This window comes from Sylvia atricapilla, chromosome 9 (genome assembly GCF_009819655.1).
Source record: "Sylvia atricapilla isolate bSylAtr1 chromosome 9, bSylAtr1.pri, whole genome shotgun sequence".
NCBI lineage: Eukaryota > Metazoa > Chordata > Aves > Passeriformes > Sylviidae > Sylvia > Sylvia atricapilla.
Window position 1 is genome coordinate 18229149 of NC_089148.1, and position 27809 is coordinate 18256957.

The following is a 27809-nucleotide window of genomic DNA, read 5'->3' on the forward strand; positions in this document are numbered from 1 at the left end:
CTTTAAAGAAAGTGTCAAAAGCACATTGACAAAGTCTGACAACCACAGATGATTCGAGGAAAGACTTTGCTAGTGTATTTTCCTTCTTATTGTCATTTGAAGAATTGAAATAAATTTCTGTTATGCCATGGATTGCCCCGTCAGGACTTCATTGACTGTTTGCTAATGGAAAGTGCATTGCTCCCGGCACAGCTGCTCCTGAGCTGTCCTTCTGCAGTGCCTTGGAAACAGGTGAAATACTTCCATACTTTAATACCACCATTTTTTTACACAGGATTTTTTTCCTTAAATAATGAGCCTTATTTGAGGTAAACTCCTACTGCTGTCAGTCTCCTACCTCTGTACACAGTAGGTACCTCAAATCTATTTCAGCAGTGATGAGGTCATAATGGCAAATTGATCGAGACCTGCAAAGCCAAGGAGCACATTATGAAGGAAAGCACAGGAAATGTGGGGAGGAGGAAACCTCAACGACTTCTTCCATTTGAAGTAAACTCCTCAATCCCAGAATTGCTATTGGGCACCCAGCATAACCAGACCCTGACAACTGTGATGCTTTCACACTCTGTTTACTACCCCAGACCCTGTTAATTACTATCTTGCATCTTGTTTCAGAACATAATTTAATACCAATGTTTTTCTAGATTTTGTGTATCTTTCAAACATTCTTTTTTTCACTTTTATGCATTTCAACTGAAGAAAAATTCAGCTGAAATGCAAATAAAACTGAATTCAAACTGAATTCAGCCTTTATTGCATTTCAACTGAAGACATTTCTATTTTTTTGTAGGCTTCAGCAGTCATGGCAGTTCAATAAATGAAGCTTTTTCAAATGTCTCAAAAATTAAGAGATCTTGCTGAGCCTTCCCTGTGGTTCTTGGGCCTTTAAAAATAGAATCATTCTAGTTTCTAATGAGAAATTCTTCTGAAGCCCTAATGAGAAAAGAAGGTATCAAGGTATATGGTCTGTGCTTCTTACATGTTTCCACAGACGCATTATCTGAGGGCTTATCTCAAGGGAAAATGCTCAGGATCACCTGAGTTTCACAGAAACTGTGGTGTTTTTCAGTATTTTGCAGAAAAAGGCTGCTTGTTTCCCTATTTATTTTTAAATCAGCTCAGATGACTAACAAAACCTATCCTGTCTCCCGCAGATCACAATCCAGACATGTTGGTAGGGTTCTGGTGGTGGAAAAGGAGAAAAATGGATGAGAGATTTCCCTCCGGGGTCACACGGATCCTGCGGTCAGTGGGTCCCTGCTGAGACCCCCCTTCCTAATTGATTGTTTTGCCCAGCAGGAAGCTAAAGACTCTCCAGGAGCCAAAGAAATGGGAGCTGCACTTTCTAGCAGTAATAAGTGCCATTAGCAAGGCAATTCTGCCAAGAGGGTTGAAGGCATCTGTTATTTTGTAAAATACTTCGATGGATGATATATGCACTGTACCTGTTTAAGTATGTGCACCGACTATTATGGATGCAATGTATCAAAGCAGCAAAATTACTTGGCAGAATTCTTGAGCAACAAAAAAACTTATCTTATTTAACTCTGAATTAAGCACAGTTGACTCTTTGTCTATTAGTGTAGCTTTTGATGTTGTAGTGTAATTAAAATTTGAACCCAATATGCCCAACTTCTGCAACAAATGATACATATTTCTCTTTCTTCTCTCTGTGTTGAAAATATATCCTGGCTAACTGGAATCACTGTGGCAAGCTGTAAATGATGTATGAAATGAAAAATCCCTGCTCACTGCAAGGAGAGGATATAGACAGGGCTCAGCAATTGCTGCTGGGCTATGCTATTTGCTGAAATATTCAGCTCAAATGCAGTCACACAAGTTTGTCAATGCTGACACTGGGCAGCAAGCTGCATATATCATTTTTCAATCTTATTCAGTACCAAATGAGTAAGTGATAGATGGTAGGATAAATTCAGAAAAAAATTTACAAAAATCCTAAACCAACTTCAGTTGTTGGGCTATATTTATTTATTTTTTTTACTCAAATGACTGATGTTCAGCTGCCTTTGTCTCTCCAATGCTTTGAACTTAAGAAACTTATAAGGTCACACAAAGAACAGCTAGACTGGAAAATTATTAAAAAAAAAAAAAAGGCTTTACCACTCTGGAAATATTTATAGACACTATTTAAAATATACTGAATTACTTCTATGATTATTATAGGCCACACTTTAATCAGGAGGGTGTATTGAACATCTTTGACCAAAGTCTAAGGCAAAGACTCTCTCGGTGCTTTGGGATAGAGATACAGAAATACATCTACATTTCAACACAATAAATCTATTTGCATTCCTGCACTGGACTGCTGGTACATCAGAGATATTTCTATTTACTCTTGGGACTGAGGCTATCATTTAACAATATTCAGACTCCTGCTAACCTCACACCACCCATTTGTTGTCATTCCACAGCTCACTGTTTCCCCTATTTCATCCGGGCAACAGAAACACAACCATTTTATGAACTGAATCAGGAATCTGGCCTGACTTTAACAAACTATGCCTGAGAAAAGCAAAGGAAAGGAGTATTTTTGGTAAGCCAGACAAGCTCTCCCTAAACATAGGAAAGGACAGGATGAAATGTGAGACCCTACACAAGATTAACTTGAGGCAAGGCTGGGGCTCATTCCGTCATTAGAAATATCCAGAGTGGATACTCTAAAAATACCAGAAACTGTTTGGAAGAGCTGTCAATTACAAACCTAAGAGCTGGGGAGGGGAAGAGAAAGACAAGGCAGCTAAGAGGGATGAACATGTTGGTAGTAAATCTGTGTCTCTTGTGGCAATTGTAAGCCTGACTGACAAAATGCAGATCATGTAGCACCTATGGGGTTCTCTTTAAAAACTTTTATTCTTGAAGCCCTTCAAAGATCACAGAACAAGATGAAATTTGAGATTTCTTTCTGTCTGTGTGTTCTTCCTTCTCTCTCTTCCACTGAGAAGGCTGCAAAGGTTAGAAACTTGTCTCACCTCCCCTGAAGGCAACCAGCAAAAGGGAACCTCAAAAAGGCTTTAAAATTCACATACTTTAAAATGTATTAACTGTTAAACTTTGGGTTTTTTCAGACATTTTTGCATACACATTTTCATACATTATGGAAGTTTGGAAGTCTAGCTTTACATACTTGATGTTTAACCTTCCAGGCACATTTTTGACTTCTTACCCCCTCTAAGTGGGTGTTAATTCAAACTAGTCAAGAGGGCACAAGCTTGAACAGAAGATCTCCTTTCCAATGTTATTTTCTCCAGACCTTTCAAAGATAAGGTTAGATATATGTGTCTGATCCAAATGTGATGCAAGCAGTTAATGGTCCTCAGAGCACTGGTATAGCACCTTGAGGCCAGAGCTGGTGAACTGAGGGAGCAGGGAAACACGGATGTCTCTACAGAAACAGCAAAGCAGTCCTACATCAGAGCTGCCTATCTTTACCCTGCAGCAGGGAACACAGCTCATATGAGGGGAGCTGGGGGGAGGTCATTATTTTAAACATATAGAATGTAACACAGAGAGAAGACTGCGCTGTAAAATCTATTTAAATCAATGACACCTGTTCAGATATAAGCCCAAATAACTGAAAACAAAATGCTTAGAAGCATCATTGTGTTAATTGTCTCTTGATCAGGGAATGTGTGTTTAAACAGTGGTTAGTAGAATGGCAGCATGGTCTGCAAATAAGGCTGCTGTGCATTGCTAGTCTGAATATTTTCCCTACACATTATTTACTCAGAGCGCTGTTCTAACACTCACGATCCCCAGTCATGGGGCAGGACCCCACTGAGAAAACAAAGTCTAATAAAACAGCAGTAACAGGCAACTTCAGCCCTCTGTATATAAATTAGATTTCTTAATACAGTTCCAGCCTGAAGAGGAGCAGAACTCCATCTGTGCATGGCTTTCTGTGTGTGTGACCAGGTGCTTAATGCCTGAGCCAGCCCTTGCTGCCTCCCTGCAGCAGCGAGGGCCGGCTGGGAGCTCCCACTGCCACTTCAGTGCAGCTTACTGGGGAGATCTGAAAACAGAGATGCAGCCTCCGTGGTTAGCAGTTTTGGACAAATCCAACTGAATGTTCTGAGAGCCTAGGAAAGTTTAGAAGAGGGAATTTTGAGCTGACTGCTGTGAGGACATTATTGCCTTTATTCAGGGTGAGCAAAAAGAGCACAAAGAAAATAGTTCATACAGAAAGATGGAAATAAAGATTGAATTTCATTATTGAAAGTAAAAGATGCAAAATAAAACCAATTCAAATAAAATATTAAAATAATTAGTTCTAAGACTCAATAAGAGAAGGAGACTGATACAGTAGAACACCAAAAAATAAACTGCATCCGAAATGGGCAGAAGGTAAGTCCTAAACAACTGAATTACTTTTGGCAGGAGTACTGCACTGAGGCAGTAGCTGGCCCAACTACCTCTCCATAGAGTACCTGAAGCAGGGTGCACCTAATGTGGGAACATAAGATGTATTCTGTGGCTCTGAACTGCCTCTCTCCTTTTCTTATCCTGCAAGAGCAAGCATTTGGCTACACAACCCTTTTTTGATAGAAAAGGTTTCCAGTGGTTCCATGAACCATTTCAGATTTTCTTCCTCCCTGGAGATGAGAGCACTCCAAGTTTACAACTCATATTTTGATTAAATTTATTTTTTAAAAAAAATTGTTTTAAAACAACAAAATTTTTTACCTATCTCATGATCAGACTGTTAGCTAAAGCCCTGGATACAAAAGGTCACAAGTAAAAGCTAATTTTAGACTAATATTGCTTCAACTAAAGTTTTATATTTACAGATGGAATATTTCTTTAATTGCTTAATCTCGATACATGGGATTTCAAGATGTATTTGACACACTGGAAGCAAAGGTTAAGGCTAACAAACGTAACCTCTCTCCTGAATGTCACTGCCACTGATCAGCAATTTTACCCTGACCCAAGAGTATGCTCACTTTGAATTTATGTCTGAAATTCAAATGTAAAAGTTCTTGCAGGCTCTGCTGCCTGACTGCCTTGAGTATCATCTCCACTCTGTTACACCTATTAGTTAGAAGAAATATGGGCTCTCGGAAACTGGTGAGTGGCTTCTTTTCTGATAATTTTGGGTGTAAAGGAGTTATTCCCTCCACATACCTGCCAACCGTTTATCCTCAGTCTGATCTGTTCATTAAGTACCGGTTATTGATTCATTCTTGTTATGTATCACGAGACTTATGACACATTCTGTTTGTTCCATGACTTATTTCACTAGCTTGTCTACTGGTGTATGTGACATTCATAAAAGTGCGGGACATAGTCCCATAGTTCTGGTCCTCATGTTCCTCACAGATTCCTCACCTACAGGACAGTGCATGTCTACTCTCATTATGCATCTAGGACACTGTCTGCTAATGTTCTGCATCCTCTCAGAAGTAGCCATATCCCCAGATTTGGCCTGGTTACAAGAGAAAATACATATTAACTGCAATAACACATGGAGACAAACTAATCTTCCTGCAGATATCCTAAGGGAATTGAAGAATGAAATGACTGAGTGGTAAGTAAAAAAAGTTATCTGCCTAAAATTATTTACTACTGCAGGGGACTTGAGGGCTTTTTAATTTGTGTCTATCCTTCAAAAAGGTAGTGGGGTGATTATGAAAGCTAGGCACTTGTAAGGTTTAAAAAAAAGTGCTGAAACAACTGCAAGAATAAATTACACATGTAGGGACACAGCTCATACAGAAGAAGATGTGTCACTGTCATCTATTTAGCACTTTGGGGATTATAAACAAAAGTGAATGAGAAAGAAACAGCAAATATTTATATGGGTTTCTAAACCTTTTGACAAAAGAAACAAGATCTTGAAGTCAAACAATGTCATAATTTAGATACTGACTTGAAGACAAGAAACAAAGGAACAGTTTTAAGTATGATAACTAGATGAAATTGAAACCTACTGGTTATTGTGTTAGTGGTTTTCTTAACTATCTTGTAAAGTCTTCTAATTAGGAATATTATTCTAAAACACCTGACAAAAAGCATCTCCTTCTTGACATGTTCATATGAGTGAAATTTAAATAACTATCTTCAACCTAAGATTCCACAGATACCAAATTTTTGTGCTGGCAAGGAGAGATCTCCTCTAGCTATGGAAGTCAACTTGCTCATTTTGGAAGTACACAGATGATACCTCACACAAGTTGGGGGAATCAGAAAAGAAGTAAGAAGCAAAAAGCCCAGTTAAAAGCCCAATGAACACTGAAAAACAAATTTCCAGATTTATTCTAAGCCCTGAATATTAGTGGGGAGACAAATATCTAGGTAAAAGCAATGCTAGAGACATCACAGTTTGACTGAATGTTTTTAGACTAATTTACTAATCTGATGTTTTTTAGTGTTTAAGGTTGTCTTAGATGTCTGTTTAAACATATATGGTCCAATGGACTTTGTGAAGAAAGTGATTGATACTTTTTTGAGGAAAGAGCAGAAACTTTCTCCTTGCTGTTGTAATCATGCCCACTTTTAAACACGAACCATGAGAATGCAGTGACAAAAAGCCATGTGCCAGTACTATAGTCTGTGATTATTTACTAGGCCTTTTATGATAATGGATCATTTTGGTCCCTTCAGGTTTACCATTTATCAATTCATTTGCATAAAACAATAGAAGTCTTTAAAGAGTTTTTAAAAATCCAAGAAACCTTTGCCAAAGCATAATAAATCCTAAGCAACGAAGTCTTCTGTATCTCAAGTAGAGCACACAGAAAAGCTTGAATAAAAGGAGCAGAGGAATCTAAGAACTGCACAGAAATTGCAAAGGCAAGTGAAGACCAAACTAGATCAAGCAGCAGAACGGGCATCTGAATGAAGGAGATAAACAATAGAGGTGCTCCAGTGCTGTTACTACTAATTCAGCAAAAGAAGATCTATGTTGTATCTTTTGCTACAAGAACTATTTAATCAGCATGCCTGAAACTTTCACACTAGCCATATGACCATGGTGCAGTTACCCAGAATGTACACTGCTTTACAAGTTTAAAATAGTCAGGAGTATATTTTTCTCCTCTATTTATGCAACATGAAACATTTCTTTAGAGCACTGTCTCCTGCTCAGTAAGACAACCCTCAAGACACACTACAACCATACTCTCAAAATGGGCAAAATGTGGAAAAACTCACAAGCTCTTTTCTGCATCAATATTTTGGCTTGTCAGCTCTGTCAGCAATTGATACCGACTTTTGAGAAGAAGCTAACTGTTCATTATACCTTTGGGCTTTACAAAGATCACATATCAGAGCTTCATGACCAAATTAGCGTACGGTCTATCCCCTTCCCTAAGGCCCCTTCCCTGGTATTATTATTGCTGGTAATATTGTAAGTGTAGTGTGAAATGGCCAATTCACACATACCATGTTTTACACATTGCCTGAATCTGCTGGAACATGATTTTCATAAGAATGATGAGAGTAATAAACATCTTCTGGCAGAGACTTGCAAAATCTGCACACAGTTTACACATGCAGTAATGGGCCATAGAACTGCAGGAGAAAAGCAATGTACATACACATGAATAAATTAAAAGAAGGAATGTGAACCCAGTGGAATGCTTCTCTTTTAGATATTTACAAAAAGCACGTATAGTGTGAAAAAGCTGCATACATTCTCAGCAGCACTCACAATAGTCAGAGAAATTAGAACATATTAGTTTCTAAAACAAGACTTTATGGGCAAGCTGTCAGTGATCCAGTCTCAGCAGTAGCCTCAACTGATCCTAGGTTTGAGTTCTCCACATGGACTGTTGGCAGAAAAGGCCTAAAAAAGTACTCTCTCCTACTAACCTATTACATGGATTACTTCTATTTAGAATAACAAAATTTCTGTGGATTTTCAGAGGCTGAGACAAGAAACTCAGCATTTATGCTTGAAGAATTCCACTAGCAGACCATGAAGAACGCAAACAAGAATGGGGAAAAGACTTCAAAATTTTTTTAAAGTGAAAACTCTGATTACTTCTCTCAGCTATTCAGATTACTTATTTTCATTGTCAGTGCAGCAGAAGAAGTTTTTCCTCATGAAGCAACCAATTTGAAGCCTGAAATTGTAAGTTGACATTCTGTATACTGCTGCTGCTGCTTCAAAGAGAATGGGGAACTTCAGCTCCTGGTGTTGCCAGCAGCATGTAGCAAGTATTTCCTGCATCTGCTGAGATACTGAACATGCAGGGAAACACAACTGAATGATGGCTTAGGTAACTGGTATAAAAAAGTTTTGCCATGAAGGTAATGAGAAGGTAATGAGGTCTGAAGTACACAGGAGAACCAGCTGGGATTTTTGCTTTTTATTTTAGGAAATTTACTCAGATCATGAAAGTAACACTTAGAGGATGAGCTCTGAATCAAAAACAATAAATTCATAGGAGAAAAAAAAAAACTGAGAAAAAACCCACATTTTTGGCATTGGCAGTCAGCAGGATTTAACAAAACAAGAGGATACAACCTGTTGTCTCATTCTCCTGATCACTTTTAGAGATGTGCTATAGCCACGGTTTTCCTTCATTGCTTCTCAACAGTTTCTACTTCTTGCTGTTTATGTAGAATTTTGCTGAGAGAGTTTTTATCTACTAGTGACTTATATCAGATCAACTAGGTGACTAATTCCTGGTGTAAAAACAAAAAAAATGTGTCTTCTTCAATGAAAAGTCAGGAAGGGCATAAAAAGGGTTTGAAATGTTTTTTATCTCGTCCTTCCTTGAATGTCAACTACATTCCAAGTTTCACACTAGGAACTGCTAGATGAAGGAACTCCTCCACTCATCCATTTCCCAAAGTTCCTCCAGCTGGCCAGTGGCATGTGTGCCATGGACTCTGACAAACTGCCAGCTACTGAGAACTAGATATTTCATTGTAGTTTTGCTGAGATTTGCTGTGCCTGGTTTCCATTTATTTATTTGCTCTTTCTCTTGTATTAAAATGGAGGGCCATGCCATATAGCAGAAGTGACACAATGCATTCCTGATTGACACTGGGATGGCCTTGAAACAGAAGTTCCTTCATGTCCATATGAACTGATCACCACTTTTATTTTTCTATTACATAACAGCATTTTAAAAGTTCAGTTATGACAACTACGAAATATTTTCTTTAGATCTGCAAAATGTAGGGGTAGATTTGGTCTTTCAGATTTCTTTTCAATATTATTCTTAGAGTAAAATTGAATTAACATATGCTTTCTTGAAGTCAAATATATCCTCCTTTGGCTTCTCCTTAAGGATTTCTCTTAGTTCAAGATGGTATTACAAAGAAAAAATTGCAATTGAAAGAACTGCAACATTTTTGCAATCATTCCAACAACTTGGATCAACTTATATTTAGTACTTTGACTACAAGGACAGTTTTTCATTCTTCAAAGAACTATTTCCAGTCCCCTTCTTTATTGAGATGTTCCAGAACTTAGCAATGATAAAATTATTACAGTAAATAAAAATTTTCCCTTGAAAAGCCCTCACCTGCACTTTTCCACAGTTTTATCTTTTTATTGCATCTTACAAAACCAAGCAAACAAATAAAACTCTGTTGGAAACCAACATGAGTTGAAAAGTAGAAATGTTTGCAACAGTCCTCCAGAGAACACAGTTTATGTTCTACAGGACAGAACAGCTCCGTAGTTTATGAGTTTTGCATGTTCAGAAAGCAGTTCATCAGAAGCTTCAGAATCCTTCCCTATAAGAATAGAATACTTTTGGGGGAGCTGTGATAGACAGTGCCCACAGTTTTCCAACAATACAGTTATAACCAAAAGTTTTCTAAAGGTAAAAAAATAACAAAACTCAACCAGGTTTGAAAACTTCAAGGAGAAAATTATTTGGTTATGACTAAAACTCTACCTGATCATTATCTATAATATCAGCATAAGGAAGAAACAGACTGACAATAAAAAGGAAAAGTAAAAAAAACCTTCACTTTTTTCAGTTTATTTTTTCCTTACATTTTTCTGCTACTCTATTAATATTTAATAATGATAATCATACACAGAGAGACTATTCTGAACTTTAGGAAAAGAGGGGGTTTGGTTCTCATGCTCTGAGCTTCTCAGTTTCTTGGTCTTTCTACTCCAAAGCACTCTGCCTCTGAGTCTCACATTCCATTTTGTAACACAAGAAAGTTCTGTCTAATGGAATTTCCAAAAGAAAGACATATATTATTTACATCTGTAGCTACCATTTTAGAAATGGTGCTTTTTTTTTTCCTGCTATCTTTTTCTTCAGTATTTTTGGTGCAAAGTTTCATGAACAAGTGCACATTCTGAAAAAGACCCCTACCAAGAAATACCACAAGAAAGCATGAAGATCTCTTTCATGTTAACTAACTGTTAAGCATACTCAGTCAAAAAAAAAAAAAAAAAAAAAAAAAGCCCACAGGAATGCTTTTTGTTGTGGCATTCATTAAGAACAAAGGCATGAGCCAGTCTCTCAGGCAGCCCGTTTTGACAGATTTGAAACCCATGCAGTTTCATTAACCCTGGCTCTTGTGAATTTCCCGGTGTAGTAATACAGACTGCAGTTAGAGACTATCCATCAAAATGATGATATGTTGAACACTGGATCATAATTTCTTTAGATAAAGAGGTTTCTTTATATCGCAAAGTGTTCCAAAATCCAAAATTAGAATTACCACTGCAAGTGGATTTTTTCTCAAGTATTTTTAGGTATACACTTAAATTACTATTCCTTTAGTAATTAAGTAATTAGCTTTATCTAATCATCACCAGAATTACTGAATCTCAACACATTTGATAAAATTAAGCCTTGTGGTAATGAACCTGGGTAATGTTTCATCTAAGCAAGAAAGTTTGTCAAAGGGCAGTATATTTTGATCATTAATTTAACTACAGGGAAGGTAAAATATTTTCCAAATTTGCATGTACAACAATAAACAAACAGAAAGAATACCTCAGATATGGGGTGAATCACTCTGTAGAAGTGTCTGTTATCAATTTCTACAGAGGTACTGAAACAAAAATACTTTGAATCCATACCTATAAATGTGAAAACAAAATTGTTTAGCTACGGGTTGAACACTAAAATTGAACCAGCTGCAAATATGTGCACAGGTATCAAAAGTCCAAGAAGTAGCACTGACTAACCCAACATGTTATTGCTCTGTTCAACAATGGCCAAGTTGAACTGAAAACCTTAGAGTGCCCTAAACTGTGTGACATCACTGAAGTTATACCAGTGACTATGTAGAATCAAGCCTTTAATGCTGTAAAACGGTAATTTCATCTCACCAAACAAGAACTACTGCTTCCTCAGAGTTGCTGGGAAGGAGAATACTGGGTCTCCAGTATGTATGTAATATAGAAAGACCTGTAGTCACATGGCCTAAATTCCTTTTAAGTCACTGTGTCTAGCATTCCCCATGGGCTCAGCAACTTCTGTGGTCTAGATAAGAGCCAATAGGTAATGTAAGGCACAGGGACAAAGTGAAATTTAAACTGTGTGAATGTAGGCACTATTGAAAACAGGTGATATTATTATCTTCTTTTCACCTGAGTAATAGAAACATTTTCTATAGCTTGTTGTTTGACATTAATGGATAACATGTATGAGAAAGCCCTCTCCATCTGTTCAAGAGTTTTCTTATTATTTGTCCCAGAGGTAAGAACTGAAAGCTACAGCATTTCCTCATTACAGCTGCAGTGACTGGAGCAGAGAAAAGTGTAAAATAGAGATTTAAGAATAGACTCCTAAAAGAGAGATATACTGGACCTAAAATACAATATGGCCCAATTCTAACACTGTTGAGTAAAAGACTTTTCTTGCCGTGAGACAAATAAACAGAACTATATACAGGCACAAAACCAGCCCATTTTGAAACATATGTCAAGTATTTTCTTAAGCTTCCAAACTCTGTAAATTTCTAAGTATGCCTGAGAAAAAATAAAATGCACTGCACATCATTTTTTGCATAGTAAATTTGTAAGCCACTACTTTTTATAAATTGATATGCTTTTATCCAAACACAATTGTTTAAGTTTTTTGCCTGTATACTAGTTCCTGAGAGATGTAGGGAATACTTGAACTTACTTCTGGAAGGGCCACAATAGGTTTTTATAAGTGACATTTACTGTAAACACATAGCATGGTTTTATTTTGTGATTTTTTGCCAAACATGAATAAGTAGATTCTTGTTTCAAAGAAAATATTAATTACTTACAAACTTCTTCTGAATATAAGCACAAATCCGAGACTATAATGATGAACATTTGCTTCATGGCATTGCTGTTTGTATGAGTAAAAAAGCATTTTGGATGGGACTAAAGATATAATTAAACATAATCACAAAAAACTTTAATGAATGTACTAGTGTCTGATCAAATCCATAAAAGTGAACCAATATCAGCTGCCAGCCTCTCTCTGGCAAATCACTGATGTGAAGACAACAGCTGAAGTAGCTTTATGAGCCTTAGCTGTCATACTGGCAATCACAAAAATACAACACTAACTTGCTGTGAATAATGCCTTCCAATTCACAAGGGAAAATGCATAGTCCCTAAAAAAGGTTGTGTCTCACTCCTTAAATCCTTTGGTTATTTAACAAGAAAAAACCACCTACACTTTGCATAGGAAGTACTAAAATCTTTTAGTGTTAGTCTGCATTGCCTCCCATGTCTATGTAATGTTTCTTTAACGTGTAATTTTCATTTCATTTTAAACATTATTTTTATTTTAAGCACTATTTCTATGGCTGTACATCTTTCTATGTGGTTAAAGCATTAGGAGGTGATTGATTCCCATCATCATGGGACTGACTCTAAATACATTTGATATTTAAATAGGAACTAGCCATTGACTCCGTAATCCTTTGTGCCACACTTGTCCTGTGAAAGTATAACGACAAGAGGCAAGTAGAGTATTTGTCAGGACACCCTCGCTGTCTCCTCAATCCCCACAGGCAGTGACTGCAAATGTCTGTGACTTCAGGTTGGTGTTGTGATATTACTGTGCACATTCCCAGAGGGAGCTCTGCAAAAGGACATTTGCATTCATGTTAAGACAGAGAACTCAGCTGCCTTCCACAGGCACTGACTGTTCACGACAAAATGACTGGCTGCTACATGGAGAGAATGCTGAAGGACATAAACATAGTGCATTCTGTCTGGTCAAAGATTAAGGTTCTTTTCACAGGGGATTCAACAAAATACATAAGCAAAGTGCTTATGCATGTGCTCACGCCTCATTGCTCAGGTAAATGCAGATTCAGTGTTTCAAAACTTGCCAAATTGATAACCTTGATTTTTTTGGTTTTTTTAATCATAGAATCTCGCAAAGACTTCAAATGTGAATTTATATACTACTGATCTTGATACTGATGAAATTCTGGGTTACTGTGGTCATAGGCATAGGCATTATTCTCTTTGCCTCCAGGGAGCAGTTCGGTAGCTCAGCTACCAAACATGAGGACACACAAGGCTGAGCACATGGGAGGATGAATTCCGGGATCTCTGGACTGTCCTCTTCATGGTCACAGGTAGATGAGGGTTCAGCATAGCAGGTTGCAGGGAATTAGGTTTAGCAAGACACCATCTGCATGCAATCAAGGCCAAAATATCTTAACTTTTTATTATCTATGAAATCACAATAAAATAAACACTTCATTGAGATTTTTTTAAATAAAATAAATTTAAAAAAAAACAAAAACAAACAAACAAACACGCAACTTTCTGATGAGTGACAGAAAAAAACTAACACATACATTCACTCAAAACCCAAACATCCTCTAGTACCCCACTGTATGGAAATAACCAATACATTAAAATAGCACAGCCATATTCAGTTTTGACCCTGTAAATGGTTACAAATATATTAATATTTTACATATAAAAATTTGAAGGAAAAAAAACCTTCTTACTAAAGTTGGAAGCTCATAGAGCCTGTAATAGTTTCCATGATCATTTGATATTCATTTGTTATTAAGAATCATATCCATATCTGCCTTGAATTCTGCATCACTATTTAGCAAGATTCTATTTTATTTCCCTATAGAACAGAAAGACTGATGAGAAATTGTTTGAAAGACCATGTCCCTCAGTAACCAATTCCAGACAGCTTGTATGACATTTCCCTGGGAATGTAAAGGAAAAACTGAGAAAGAGAATAAATTCACTTGGGGCCTCTCCTTCAAGCTATGAGCAAATGAATCCCTGTTTGTGGTTCTGCTGCAGGCCTGGAATATGGTAAAGTTGTGGGATTAGCAGAAATCAGACATTCCTGTCTCTGAAATGAAAACTTTACTTACTATATTCAGAAGGAGACACAAGCAGAAAAAGTTATGAAAAATACCATTTTGTAACTTAAATCTGTCTGGTGTGTGTCTAAATATACAGTTCTGGCCATTTTCAAATAATGTCAGAATGGGTATTTACCATGGGCACATCTGCATAAGATTATACACAGACAGAATATCATTCTGAACTAAAAAAAGCGTTATTATTGTCCTTTAGATGTTTTGGTTTTTTTGCTCTTTATTAAATGTATGTAACAAAATATTTATGCAAGCCTAATAAACATCCATACTTTTGATATAGACAAAAAATATTGTATTAATTAATATAGTAATACAAGCCTGTGGAAGAAAAACTATTGCTTTGGAAACGGTTTTCTGAAGGACAATCAGCAAGTCATTACTTTTAAATCCCAAAAAGTACCATAATACCAAATACAGCTGAATACTGAACGGCACAAATGACACTACAGAGAACAAACAGTAGCATAAAAAGCAGCATTTACCAATTAGTCAGTCTACATAAAAGCATACACTGTGATATGGCAATTACAGAAGCACTTCTGGTGTGCAAGGCATACAATAGGGAAAAAACTAAGTGAAAATGCAGCACTAGAAAGTATGAGAAAAACATCTTAATGTGTACACCTACAGAGAGTAAAATATAAACCAGAAGTATATAATCAAGCACTGTTTCCTTGAGACCACGTGCTGAACAGATCAAGGAAGAAAAAAACAGGAAGTAGTGTGTGTAATCTGACTATACAATAAACATAATGACTAGTGTATTTGAGATTTGCTGTTATTATCTCTAATTTGCTAGCCAGACTGTCTTTTCTCTAACACATTCAGTATGTGACACTACACTGGAAGTATGCAATGTTGAAAATCCTTTCAATGGACTTCTTGAAAGATTCTTATAAAATCAGAAACAGGGAACTTGGGTTTTAATTAATACAGCATAGGTGTCATATCTTTCCCACAGATTCAAGCATTGATAGGAAATTAAAGATGACATCTGGCTGAGTTAGATTTTTTTTCAGTTCAAGCTCTGTATCACTGGCAATATTTGGGCCACTGAAGCCTCTGTTTTCTGGACAGCAGAGAATTTCCTTCCAAAAATTAGTTTTAAATTCTTCCAAATAGTTGGAGCTAAGAGAAAACATGGTTTGGTCATGGCATTCAGCAAGCTAAGCCATTTTGAATTCTGCAGGCTTGGTATGTCATAGCAAAGACACATGAGATTCGATTATTGTCGTGTTGCATCCCTCAGCAGTTCCTTGACACACTGCAGGCTCTTGATTCACTTTTTGTGCTTCTTTCCAAGTTTCTCTTTGAAAGCTCTTAGGGCCAAAGAAATGTGGATCTTGACAGCATTTATTTTCATGTGACGACCCTTCACTTTAATTGATTCTTATCCTGTTTTGTGGAAGACACAGGACAGGAAGAGCCAGCCCAGCAGCACTATCCAATAGCTACATTATTCAGTTCTGCCAGTATTTGTTTATTTTGTTTACATCAATACTCAATACAAAAAGTCAGACATGAAATGTTGAGGGTGAACCCTCACATCTCAGTTAAACCAGTAGTGTAAGTCATTTTAGCTAAGGATTTTCATTGTGACTTTAGTTGCTGTCCACAGAAATCAACCCACCAATATGCCTGTGTAGGCTATTTTAAATACTTTTGAAGTTGCAGTCAGTTTATGGGCAATTAATTTTCCAATGCCTTCATATGAAGCCACTGGGGATCATCTAAACATCCACAGTGATCTCTGCCTGAGACTCATCACACTAACTGTGATCACAGCAGGTCTCTTACTTTGTCCCACGTGAGTTATATGACATAAATAAATGCAACATACCTAGATTTCAAAATTAATTTTCTCACAGTCAGGGCATGGAGTCAAAATGTTGCATGGTCCTGGCATACGCAAGACTATTTCAGTCATGCCCCAAACACAAGTATACTAAAATTTTAAGACACAATTTACTCCAAGGTAATGTCTCAGAGTCTGTTCCATACACATTAAGGACTGATACCTTCCCTATGCTTTTTTGGTTTTGTTTTTTTGTTTGGTTGTTTGGTTTTGGTTTTGGTTTGGTTTGTTTTTTTACTGGGGAATACACTGGTGGTACTACGTCAATGTTATTTTTAAGATCATTCCATAGGAAAATGTGTTGCATATCTCCCAAAGATCTTTCTATTAAGATATGCAGGAATAAAGAAATCAAACACCTCTAGTTTTCCCTTAGATTTTAGGTCATTAAATGAGTGTGGGACCCTCATACAACTTCCTCTATTGATTAGTAACAGGTCCTAAGAAGATTTTCTTGAAATACACTTACAGGTTTTCTCCCATGCCAAGATTTACTCAGAATCTAAAGATATTAAAGCATAAATGCCGCAATTGAGGTCCTGCTATGTGGCCTTAATATGTGACACTTTAGCTAAGCAAGTTTATCACACTTATGTTAGCATTTACACTTACACAATGTGATATTGTTTGCTCTCTGTTATGGCCTGTATATTGTTTGTGTCCATTAAAAAGAATTTTGGCAAAATTGATGTTAAATTTCAAAAATTCTTAGTTTTCTTCTAGATGACAATTTCAGTTCTTAAGATATAAACATTAATGTTCAAGAGAGACCAGGACCAAAATATTCTGCCGTCAGTATATCAAAACTGATTCCCAACATTGTACCTCTGGACTGCTCTGTACTAAACCAAAGTTTTAGTACTGAATGAGGCTGGAAGTGCAACTGTGTTATCTCTCAAAATTATTTAGAAGTCTCTTTCGTTGTTAAGCAGTTCTAAACTGCTTAATAGATATTAAATTAATAAAGAGGGAGTGAAATTAAAATTAGAAACAATTCTGAAAATATGGTCTTGACAAAGTTTGATTCTTCTGCCAGAATTTTGGGGCTCAATGTGTCAATTTAACTAAGTAAGCCATCCAATTAATTCCATAGGATACAACATATGCTCTTCTTTATTTGGGAGTCTCCTATACAGCATCTCCACCTTTTTGCTTTATAGACTATGACTAAACTCTCATAGGAGTTAGGTCAGAACATGTGAATGCAAGGAGTCTGAATATATTTGAATTCATCTCAGAGAAAATGGCTTGGAATTGTGAATTCATTTGGGTAAATCACTATTTTTTCACTGACATACATTTTTATTTCCATTAGTAATTATTTCACAGTAGCCTCTATAATCTGGGTTCTTATCCTTCTGCTCTCCATATATTACAGCAATAAAAATAAAAACACAGTTAAAGATTTTGAAGGTTAAAATATGTAGCATCCACTAATGGGAATCCACTTTAGAAATCACATATACACACACACATATATATGTGTGTATGTATGTGTCTATGTGCGGAGAGAGATATTTATGTATACATGTACTGCCAAGTATAAAAACTGAGCTGGTATGTCGTCCGTCTCAGATCCCTTCTACTTCATGCAATATAAAGGGAGCATTTGAAATACTTAGTGCTTTGCAAGTCCTGACAAATAACAAGAAAGCATGTTCTCTTCCTGCTTCATTAGAGACACTCGTAGTTAATGTTTGTAGAATATCAATAATGCAGTTTGCAGTTCTGCATAATTAAAGACACCCTATGTTAATAAAATAACTTGGAAAGAGATGCAAAACACAAGACATAAATCCTCTGATGCCTTTGGCCTAAACTTAGATAAGTTTAATTACAATTATGTTGCTGTACAGTACACTACAAAAACATTTTTCTTTGTCACTTAAAACCTATCAAAGTGTACACCCATTTAGGACATCTGTGAAGAAGAGCAAACAATATAATGGCCCACAGGTGGATACTTAAAGTTTATGGATTACTAGAATACACATTTGCAGTAGAAGCTCATGAAAAGGGAGTAAGCTTTCTGATAGAAAAACCTATGATCCCTTTACTTTAAGGATCTTGGGGTTGTTTAGTCCGGAGGAAAGGAGACTCAAAGGTGACCATATCACTCTCCACAACTTCCTGATAGGTGGCTGTAGCCAGGTGGGGTCGGTCTCTTTCTCCAGACAGCAACTGACAGAATGAGGGGACACAGTCTTAAGCTGTACCAAGGCTGAATATATAGCTTATAAAATAGTCCATTCCAGGAAGGAAAGGGTTACACATCAATTAGTGCTAAGCTTGTCCCTTCATCTTCAGTGAAAATTTAGTATAATGGCTTTCTCTATCCACAGCATCCACCTAGGCCCAAATGCTACTGGGCTTTATCTTAAGCTTTGGAAAAGAAAATACCCAAAACAGAATTAAACATTCTTGGTGTCTGAAAAATACTGAAAATATCTGTCAAAGTGTTTCCATATTCACAGAGTATCTATAGGAAACACAACTATTCCCCAACAAACCGTGATGAAAAATTATTTGCTCACTTGAGGCTTCAATTGAGTGAAATTATATCATGTCATGGAAATGTAATAAATTAAAAGAAGACATCTCTTCCCTTCATTATATACCTATTTCTAAATCAATTTTTACCAGCACTAGAAAAAATTCCTGAAATTATAATAATACAGTATAATTAATATGATATAATATCATGGTATAATTTAGCACTTTATCTTGGTTTGGGAAGACTGGTACCTACCACACTTCAGTATTTTTTCTCTATTACATCTCTAGGTATTTCTTTCCACAGTGAAGTTCATTTGCATAAAGCATAGTGCTAAGTTGTGAAGGCCCTAGGGAGTATATCCCTTCCTGACATTAGAAGTACCAGCAGCAGTGATGCTAAGACTGAAATTAAGGACAACTGCATTCTTGATAGTGGGAAAAGTGAGCTTCTAAATGTTTGAGCAGCCTTTTTTCATTGAGAGAATCTATGTAAACATAGAGAGGGATTAAGCATTTACATTTCCTTAAATTAAAATAAGCCTTAAGTAGTCTATGTCAGTCTAAAACCAAGCTATCTAATACCAGCTTTTTCTATTGACTGAAGGAAAATTTCAAATTTATCTCAACTGAACTGTGTGCCTTGCACTAAAAAGATACACTGCACAGATCAATATGCATACAATAGCATGTAAAAATTAGTGGAATATTTCTGTTATTACCGTGGTCTTCATATCACTCCTACAAAGTCTCGTGCAACTAATACAAGAGTCTGTCGTAAACCCATCAGGATAAAAATGCAGACTTAGAATTCTGACCCGGGATTTTCTCAAGGGTGAATCTCCCTTGTCATTTAAGCACTGCATTAGATGAAAGCTTAGCCCTATGTTGATCTAAATAATCAATGTGGCAGTATTCAGAGTTCTGTCACAAATCTGTATGATTCTTTGCCAATTCTTGTTCTTTTCTATGCATGGCATGTCAGCCTGATGAAGGAAGGCTTGTATACTGGGAAAAGATTTTAATTAATTGCAAGATTAAAGTATTGTCATGAAACAGATGAATAGTTCTCATGAGTCCTCACTAGGCTTCCAAAGCAGCAGTGTCAAGCAGAAGCTTTGGTATCTTCAGTGCTTCTGCTCAATTTCCCAGAAAACACGACCCAGCAGCACATCCTACTTGTACTGGTACCAGCCAGCATCCCGAAAAAACCACCAGGCAGGCTGCAAGCAGAATCATAGCCTCGACCTTTTCTTCATGCTTTGTGACAAAAAATAGTACAGTATTTTTCATTTAAAGGTATAATACACTTTAAAAAATACAAATTTGGAACAACCAGTATTCAGACGTCTTGTATTACAGTCAGCTTGCCCTAGCTACATTGATACAGTTCCCAGAAAAGCTTTTTTTAGATTTACACTATCTTCCTGGATGTATGCCCTCTTCTGTAACATATGGATTTTTGCCATTTTTTAATCCACCTATTTTATGTGTTTTATTATTAGATGAATAACTCAATTTGATGGAAAAGGAGAGAGAACTTATTTTAAAAAAAACTGGACAAAAAAAAAAACCTGACACAAGACACAGATGAGAAAGATGGAGTTTCTGCAGATGGATGGAAAACAGCAGAGCCGTTACTTTATTACTTGATATTTTTGTCAGGGGTGTGGTAAAGATTACATCAGCACCTTCTTTAATATCTCAAGCACAAGGGGAAGGATATTAAATTATAGCACACAAATTAATTCATCAATTCTTCCCTACCATGGATAAGATTAACAAAATAAATGGTAACAATGGAACCTATATTTTGTTTCCTTGTAATTAGCTCTAAAAAGATCAGAGCAGCTCTTGGATTGGCTATTTCTGCTAGATCTATCAGCTGTGAAATAGTTAACAAGAATGCTTTCCTTAGGCTCCCTCAGTGGCAACACCCACAATGAAGGGGGCAGCACATGGTATCATTTTCTTGAAGCTACTGTTTCAAGCTGTCTGCAGATGCAGACAGAAATCAAGGCAACTGCTTAGGCTCATTTGACATTTCGAAGGTTATCTTTGTAACCATAAGGAGAAGAAGCTTAATTACTTCTTCAATGAAAGCTCAGATTCTGAAGCACTATTATATGGCACATTCAAAATGAACTATAATTGTGTAGCAATTTAGGTGGCTGTATAATTACAAGATACACTGCCCTTTGCAAGATTCTACATCTATGTCTAAGGTTGTGGATAAAAATGGGTGGTGCCTTTACGTAGAGGTGTGTGCAGGCCCCCTCTCCACACATTAAAATAGCAAAGGACCATGGAGCTCAACATGCTGCATTTTGCAGAGCTAAACTTCCAAATCAGGACATCTCCTATGTGTTGCCTCAAGTTTGCCTGCTTTTCACTGTTTACATTTTGTTCTCAAGCAGCTTCAAATAAACTTGTATGTTTTTAGAAAATTATCTTTTCTTTACATTCTTCTCCTCTGGGAGGAGAAAGATGATTGATGGTGGCATTCACCAACGAGGCTGAAGAGGTGGCTACCTCTGTAGCCAATCTTGGCCTGTTTGAAAAACTGTATATATATGGAGTCAGAAAAAATAAAGGAGAAAGCTTTCCTGCTTGACCTCCTGCTGCCTGCTTCGTCCTTTTGTCCTCCTAACAGCAGCCACACCTATGCATTTTAACATGAAAGCTAAATTTTCTATCATTGTAGCATTTCCTACAGTATTAAACAGAAACTACTTCTGAGACTCGTTCTTTGGAAACCTGGCAAGGCTCAAGAGGACTCTTAAGTGTTTCATGACAATACTGTAATTGTGCAATTAATTAAAATCCTCTCGTCAAAATAAAACATCTTCAGCATGTTTTCTAGCTGCTCAGTTTCCAAAGTATACAGGAAGGCTTTCCTCAGCCTGTCTGCTGGACCCTCAAACCCTCAGAACTTTCTCACCTCTTCCTACGAAGACTTTGGGTGCCAAGCAGGAATTTAATATCAGTCAAGTACTGATCCCCATTCCTTAGTATCAGTACTAAGGAATGGGGATCCCACTTCAGCAACCTGTGCATCTGTTCCCTTCCAGCCTCCCCCCAGGACACTATCCCAGGCACTCAGAAAACTGACACATTGTCTCCAGGGCTGACCAGAGCAGCAGTATGATCAAACTCTATATACCTCTAGGAAGTCAGCCAGAGTTTTCCACAGCGTTCAGGTGACAGAAATCTACTCTGTGATGGGAGCCAAAGCACAGTAAGTGGAGACAATCCAGAAATTCCATTCAAAAGCACACCAAAACAGAAATCTTATCCAAACTGAAATGTTAAAATAGGTGCACCCATTCAGAGGCTAAGGTCTGGAGCCAGTTTGAAATCCTCTTCCTACATAACGCTTAGTGTATTTTTTTCCCAAGCACAATTCTAACAGTAATAAAATAGTAGGAAGAGGAACAGAGACCAACTGAGATTTACTGTAGGACAAAGGCACATATTGCTAGCCAATCAGTAAAGAATAGATTGTAGCCTTCAACTTTTGTTCTAGCAATACTTTTTATATGATTTATTTTTCTCAGTACTGATTGTGATCTAATGTACAGCTACCAGGGTAATGAATTCAACAAAATTTCAAAGTAAAAATTTTAACAATTTCGACATAAATTAAGAGGGACATAGAGTGGAAACTGTCATACAATCTTATTCTAAAGTGTTCCTAGTGGTCTTGGCAGAAGAAGAAACAGTATTGATTTTGAAAGCTATCATCTCATATTCCCTTAATGTCACTCTAAATGTTTGTAAGGAATTAGGCCTGATGCTAACAAGCCACACTTCCTGATTGTGCTAAACATGTTTCCAGGTTCAGCCACAGGCTTCTCAGATAAGCCCATGATCTTTCCTCTTTATTTCATCTTCATGCTAAGGTAATGTTTCCTAAAATTAATAGACACAGCCCATCATTTAAAAAATCCTAAAAGAAGACTAAATAAGTTGAAATAAAAGAAAGTATGGAGCAAGAGATTATAGTTCTAATTCTTACATGCACTGTTTTGCTTTATAAAAATAAGTTTCAGTCTTACATTTTTATGCAGCAGTCATAAAATTACCACATTCATTTACAACATTTTAGTAAGTGGTGGTTTTCAGTCTATTCCTTTAACTAATGAAATTATAAATTACATTAAATTTACAAATTACAATACTAAACTGGACAGCAATCTCCTTTTTAAAGTGGATATATTTTAAAACTTTTTTTTTCATTTAGTCATAAAAATTAATACCTAAAGAGATGATGATGCAAACTGCTATTTGACAAAATACTGTGTAAAGTTCAATTCCCTTAAAGTGTATATAAACTGTTTAAGTTAATCGTTACACAAAATTAAAAACATTGCAGTTATATATAACACTAAACAGATGTCCAAATTTTTGCAAGTTGCCACCTCTTGAGTGGACTTTGACACTTTCATCCTGCTACAGTGTTAGCAGAACAATTATAATAGCACAAGAAAGCCATGTAAAAGACTGAGAAGAAGATCAAAGGAGACTCATACGTAAAATAATATGGAAGGCATCTAAGGTTTTGTGTGCTCTGTTCATTCATCAGTATTCATAAATTTTTTAACATTTTTTCAGGTCTTTTTGATTATGTGTATTCTATTAATTTCAATAAAATATGCTCTAAACACTTCACAGGCATTAGTAGTGTGCAGAAATGTTCAGCCTGAAGCATCTGCAGGGCGAGGAACACTTCCCCAGTATGTTCACTGTGCAGGTGTAGAACTAACATTTCTTGGTGAAGCCAGAATGCTACTTCATTTGATCTTCATCTTTGTTATAGGTGAAATAGAATGCAAAAATTAAATACAAATCTTCTACATTTCAGAGAGCATCACTGCAGGCCTTAAAAGATAAACACAGGGTAAAAAAATTGACTATGTATTTGGCCAGCTGTGATATTAGTATTATTTAAATGTCCCTGCAGATGCAACAATCCTTTGAGGCTTGCCCTGTGCTTTTGTTCTCAGCCCATGCTTTCCTTCAGACCTTCCATTACAGTTAGCTTAAACATCCAGCTGACTCTGGGGATCAAATTTCCATTACCTCTGTTCATTTTTACAACACATTTGTTCACCACCTTCCCCATTACTGGTTCAGAAGCCAAGATTCTTCAACCAATTTCTCACGTCCTTTAGAAGAATCCCACATGCCCTCTCACAGCAAAATTCTGTGAGATGCTGAGAGCTTCCAGCAAACTGCTAGATGCCTTAACAATATTTTGAAGGAAGAACAGTCTATTATTGATGTTTGTGTATTGCATATTTTCTCACAGAGAAAGATTTCTTTTCTGGAGGTTGGGAAACACCTCTTTTATTCATAGATTGAGCTATTACTGAGGTATGATTTATTTCCTCATTTTATTCCTTGTATGAGAGAAATTCTGGCCACTAGCTCTCATACTCCATGGAATCCAACACAGCAGTTTCTCAGAATGTGGCTCATTACCAGCAATGGCTCAAGAGAGAATGGAAATCTTATAGGGAAAAGTAAGAAAACCACAAGATCTCAGCTTGACAAGAATCCTTTAAGTCATATTTATTTTAACACAAAATCACTACATTTTTGTTAAAAAAAAAAAAAAAAAAAAAAAAAAAAAAACAGAAAAAAAAAAACCAACCTGCTGATTTCTAAGCAGACTCTTAGATTATGGAATTTGTTTTCTTCTACATGGAGGTAGAAGCAAGTATTGCTTTTCATGCTTCCACCTTAGAATAACCAAACTCTAAAGTGACCTAAGGAGTAGGCATAAAGAAAGGCCAAAAGAAAAGTTTTGTCTTTGAGGAAAAGTTCCACAAGCCTGAAAAATAGGCAAATAAATGCCCCAGACAGGCTCCGTGGTATAAACATACAGGGTATCTGTGTGTTTTCAAAATGTAGCTGCATCTCACTCTGGTCCTATTCTATAGCCAAAAAGGTAGAGGACACCTATTACTTATTTTCTTTACTCCACAAAATCCTATGTATTAAAACTCCAATGCCAGGAATTGGAGCAGGTAAAAAAATGACTAGGGATACTCTGTGCTTCCCAGGTGATATGCTGGTCACTGCAGCGGGTTGGCAGTTTAATCCAAGAAAACATATTTCGCACCTCTGCTGAATGAAACCTTAGACATCCATGTTTAAAGAGCACAACGATAAAGTATGATCTGATCATGCCAAGTAAATTCCTTGTATGCACTAACATCAGTAGAAAGAAAATTGAAACAGCGGGATGTGCTAGAGAAGACTCGACTTTAATTACAATGAATGTAATACACGGGAATCCTAAATTACTACATTATTACAAATTTTAACACAACCTGCTGTCTGACTACATAGCCTTCACATTGATGACTTTTAAGCCTTCAAGGAAACAATAAACCCCATTTCCAGAAAATTGTGATTAGAAAGTAGGTTAGCAAAAAATTCTGGAAATGGGCCACTTTATTAGAACATGAAATTATACAGATTTAAGGGCTTGAATTATGGCCTAAGACACTCCTCTCAAATTGCTTTAGAGGGAGGTTCTGTGAACAGCATCTCCTCAATTCCTGTAGGCTTTAGAACCGCTGCTTAACAAGGTGCCACAGCAATATGCAGCAGCGAATGCAATACGAGCAGTTGCAACAGTTCAGTGTGGCAAGAAGAAAAGGAGAGTGGGAGGCAGTTGTACTAGTGGTGGAAAAATTCTTGCAAAACCTTTTGAAGGTAGATATCAATTAGCCTTTGTGAGGAATGTAGAGCACCATTACAGATCTAAAAGCACTAACTACTTAAAAGAGAGAACAGACCAACAAAACCAATTACCTATGCAGTACCAGGATGGAATTGATGTTGCTCTTACGAAGCTACATTCTTTTCCACCCAGCAGTGTAGGCTTTTATCAGCACTAACGTCTGAACAATTGAAGAATATGATCTCTTCTGATACCCATCTGGAATATGAGATGGAGAAAAGCTGCCTTTGGATGCAAGATGATCACCTTATCTTAGGATATCCAGTAGCAGTCTTGGTCTTAGAAGGTAAATCAAGAACATCAAGCCCTGCTACTGAAATGGTTTTGTTCAGGCAGACCCTATACTGATAACATTGGCAATATCTTGTCTGGTCTTTCACAGCAGCCTGGAAATTGGAGGAACTGATATCAGCATGTAATAGAGCCAAGGGCCAATGAATAAAGAAAGCTCCTGCCAACGCTTCTGGGTCTTGAAGGAAATTCAAGGAGGTAAAAACACAGGAAACAAAGACACGTTGAAACCTAGAGTGAAATGGAGCACAGTCGTGCACTTTTTCCTTGAATCTTGTCAGCTGCCTCCCCTCTAGGTTTTGCCCTTTGGACCACAGGTTGAAGGCAAAAAGAAAAAAAGAGTTGAAAATCACAAGGAACATCCTTTGTAACTGCTACACCAGCTTTCCCTACATAAGCCATGCATATTGTACAACATCTGCAGAACCTCAAAGGATGAAAAGACAGAAATCCATACTACCTCTGATAATTCATGAATGAAATAATTACAGAGTTTGTGTGGAAACAGCTACACTGGACCTGTTTTACAGCAGGGTCAAATTCCTGAAAGGACTTCCTAAAACTAAACTTACAGTAACAGAAATGACAAATATTTTCTGAGTAATGGCATTCAATCCCTTGAAAATTTATATTTACTATGTTTCTGACTTAAACTTTGAGTTTTTTGAAGTATTTACTAGTTTCATTATTGTAATTTCCATATCATGCAGTCTGTGGATGTTTGGAGTAACTAAAACATGCCACTACTCAGAAACAAAGCTTGAGTGCTTCACCTGAGGTTGTTCTGTATAAAACCCCTTTTTTTCTGCACTAACATGTCTTATATTTTTTTTATTAGTTAAAAGGTCAGCAAGCATACAGGATACTCTGTCCAGTGACACTGAACAACACAAACATACCAGAATTGATTCGTAAGGTGTCTCATTTACCAGTGTTCAGTGAACCAGAAACATCGTTTGTTAAGTGATGGATATTGACAACTCCACAAATGGCCATGAAGAAGTCGTTTCATAAGAGCCCGCATGCACAGGGCATTACTCACTCTGGAACAGCCCTTTGCCTCCTCCCTTCAACTAGCTGTAAATCATGTCATTAAACAAGTGCTTCCAAAGCACAGTGATCTGTCATGATCCAGTGAAGATACCAGTTATAATGTAGGCACTTAATCTGTCAGAGCTTGTGGTGATGCATTTCAGAGTGAGGATCCCCATGTTTAGCAGCCCACCCATACGTATTCAGTGACAGAAGTTAAATGGCAACATGAATTAATTCTTTCATCATGTGGATATACGGGATCATTACAGGCATTATTCTGAAAAAACAGAGGGTTGTCCTCAAACTTACTTTCCTCCTTCACCATGAAGCCTATTTAATTTCTCTTTTAAAATTATAAGTCCATTATTTCATGTGTTCAGATTTGACTAATTGTTTTATCACTGTAGAGAAAAGCAGATTCTTTAAAAATACTAATATTTGGATTTATTTTGTAACATTATAAGAAGGTTTACAACTGACAAATCAGATGTTTTTCATAACTCTGGTGGTAGAAGGGCATTAGATAATTAATTTGAAATAAAGAAAACTCTGCCAGCAGTAGTCTTCCAGAGACTTTTTTAACCATGTCATGCTCCTGCCTTTTAAGTCCTGATAAAGAGGGGAAGGGAACTTGTCAAAGCAGCAGCTCAGATGAAGCTCCCATTTAGATGGGACCACTTGAGGGATGAATTGGAGAAATATCATTAAACACTCCTTGATTCTCATCTCCTGATACCCCATTAAGTTTTGTCAAGCCCACTCATTTCAGATAAAAAAAAATAAGTGCCAGAACAAACATAAAATGCATCTGCTCTGTATAAGAATCTTACTGTGGCATGAAAATAGAAAATTATGTTAAGTAACAGTGTATCCACTGATATTATTTCTACTACTATTATACTTCTAATCTGTACTCTGAAGAAGAGACTTTCTGCTCTGAAACATGTAGAGCTGCTTTTTATCATGAACCCTGTTGAAAGATAAAATAACTTAGAATAAGCATTTGCATTATAAGCATTAATATACGGACTAAAATATGAAGCAGAAAAACCATTTCTGTTCAAATTATATTGCTATAATGCA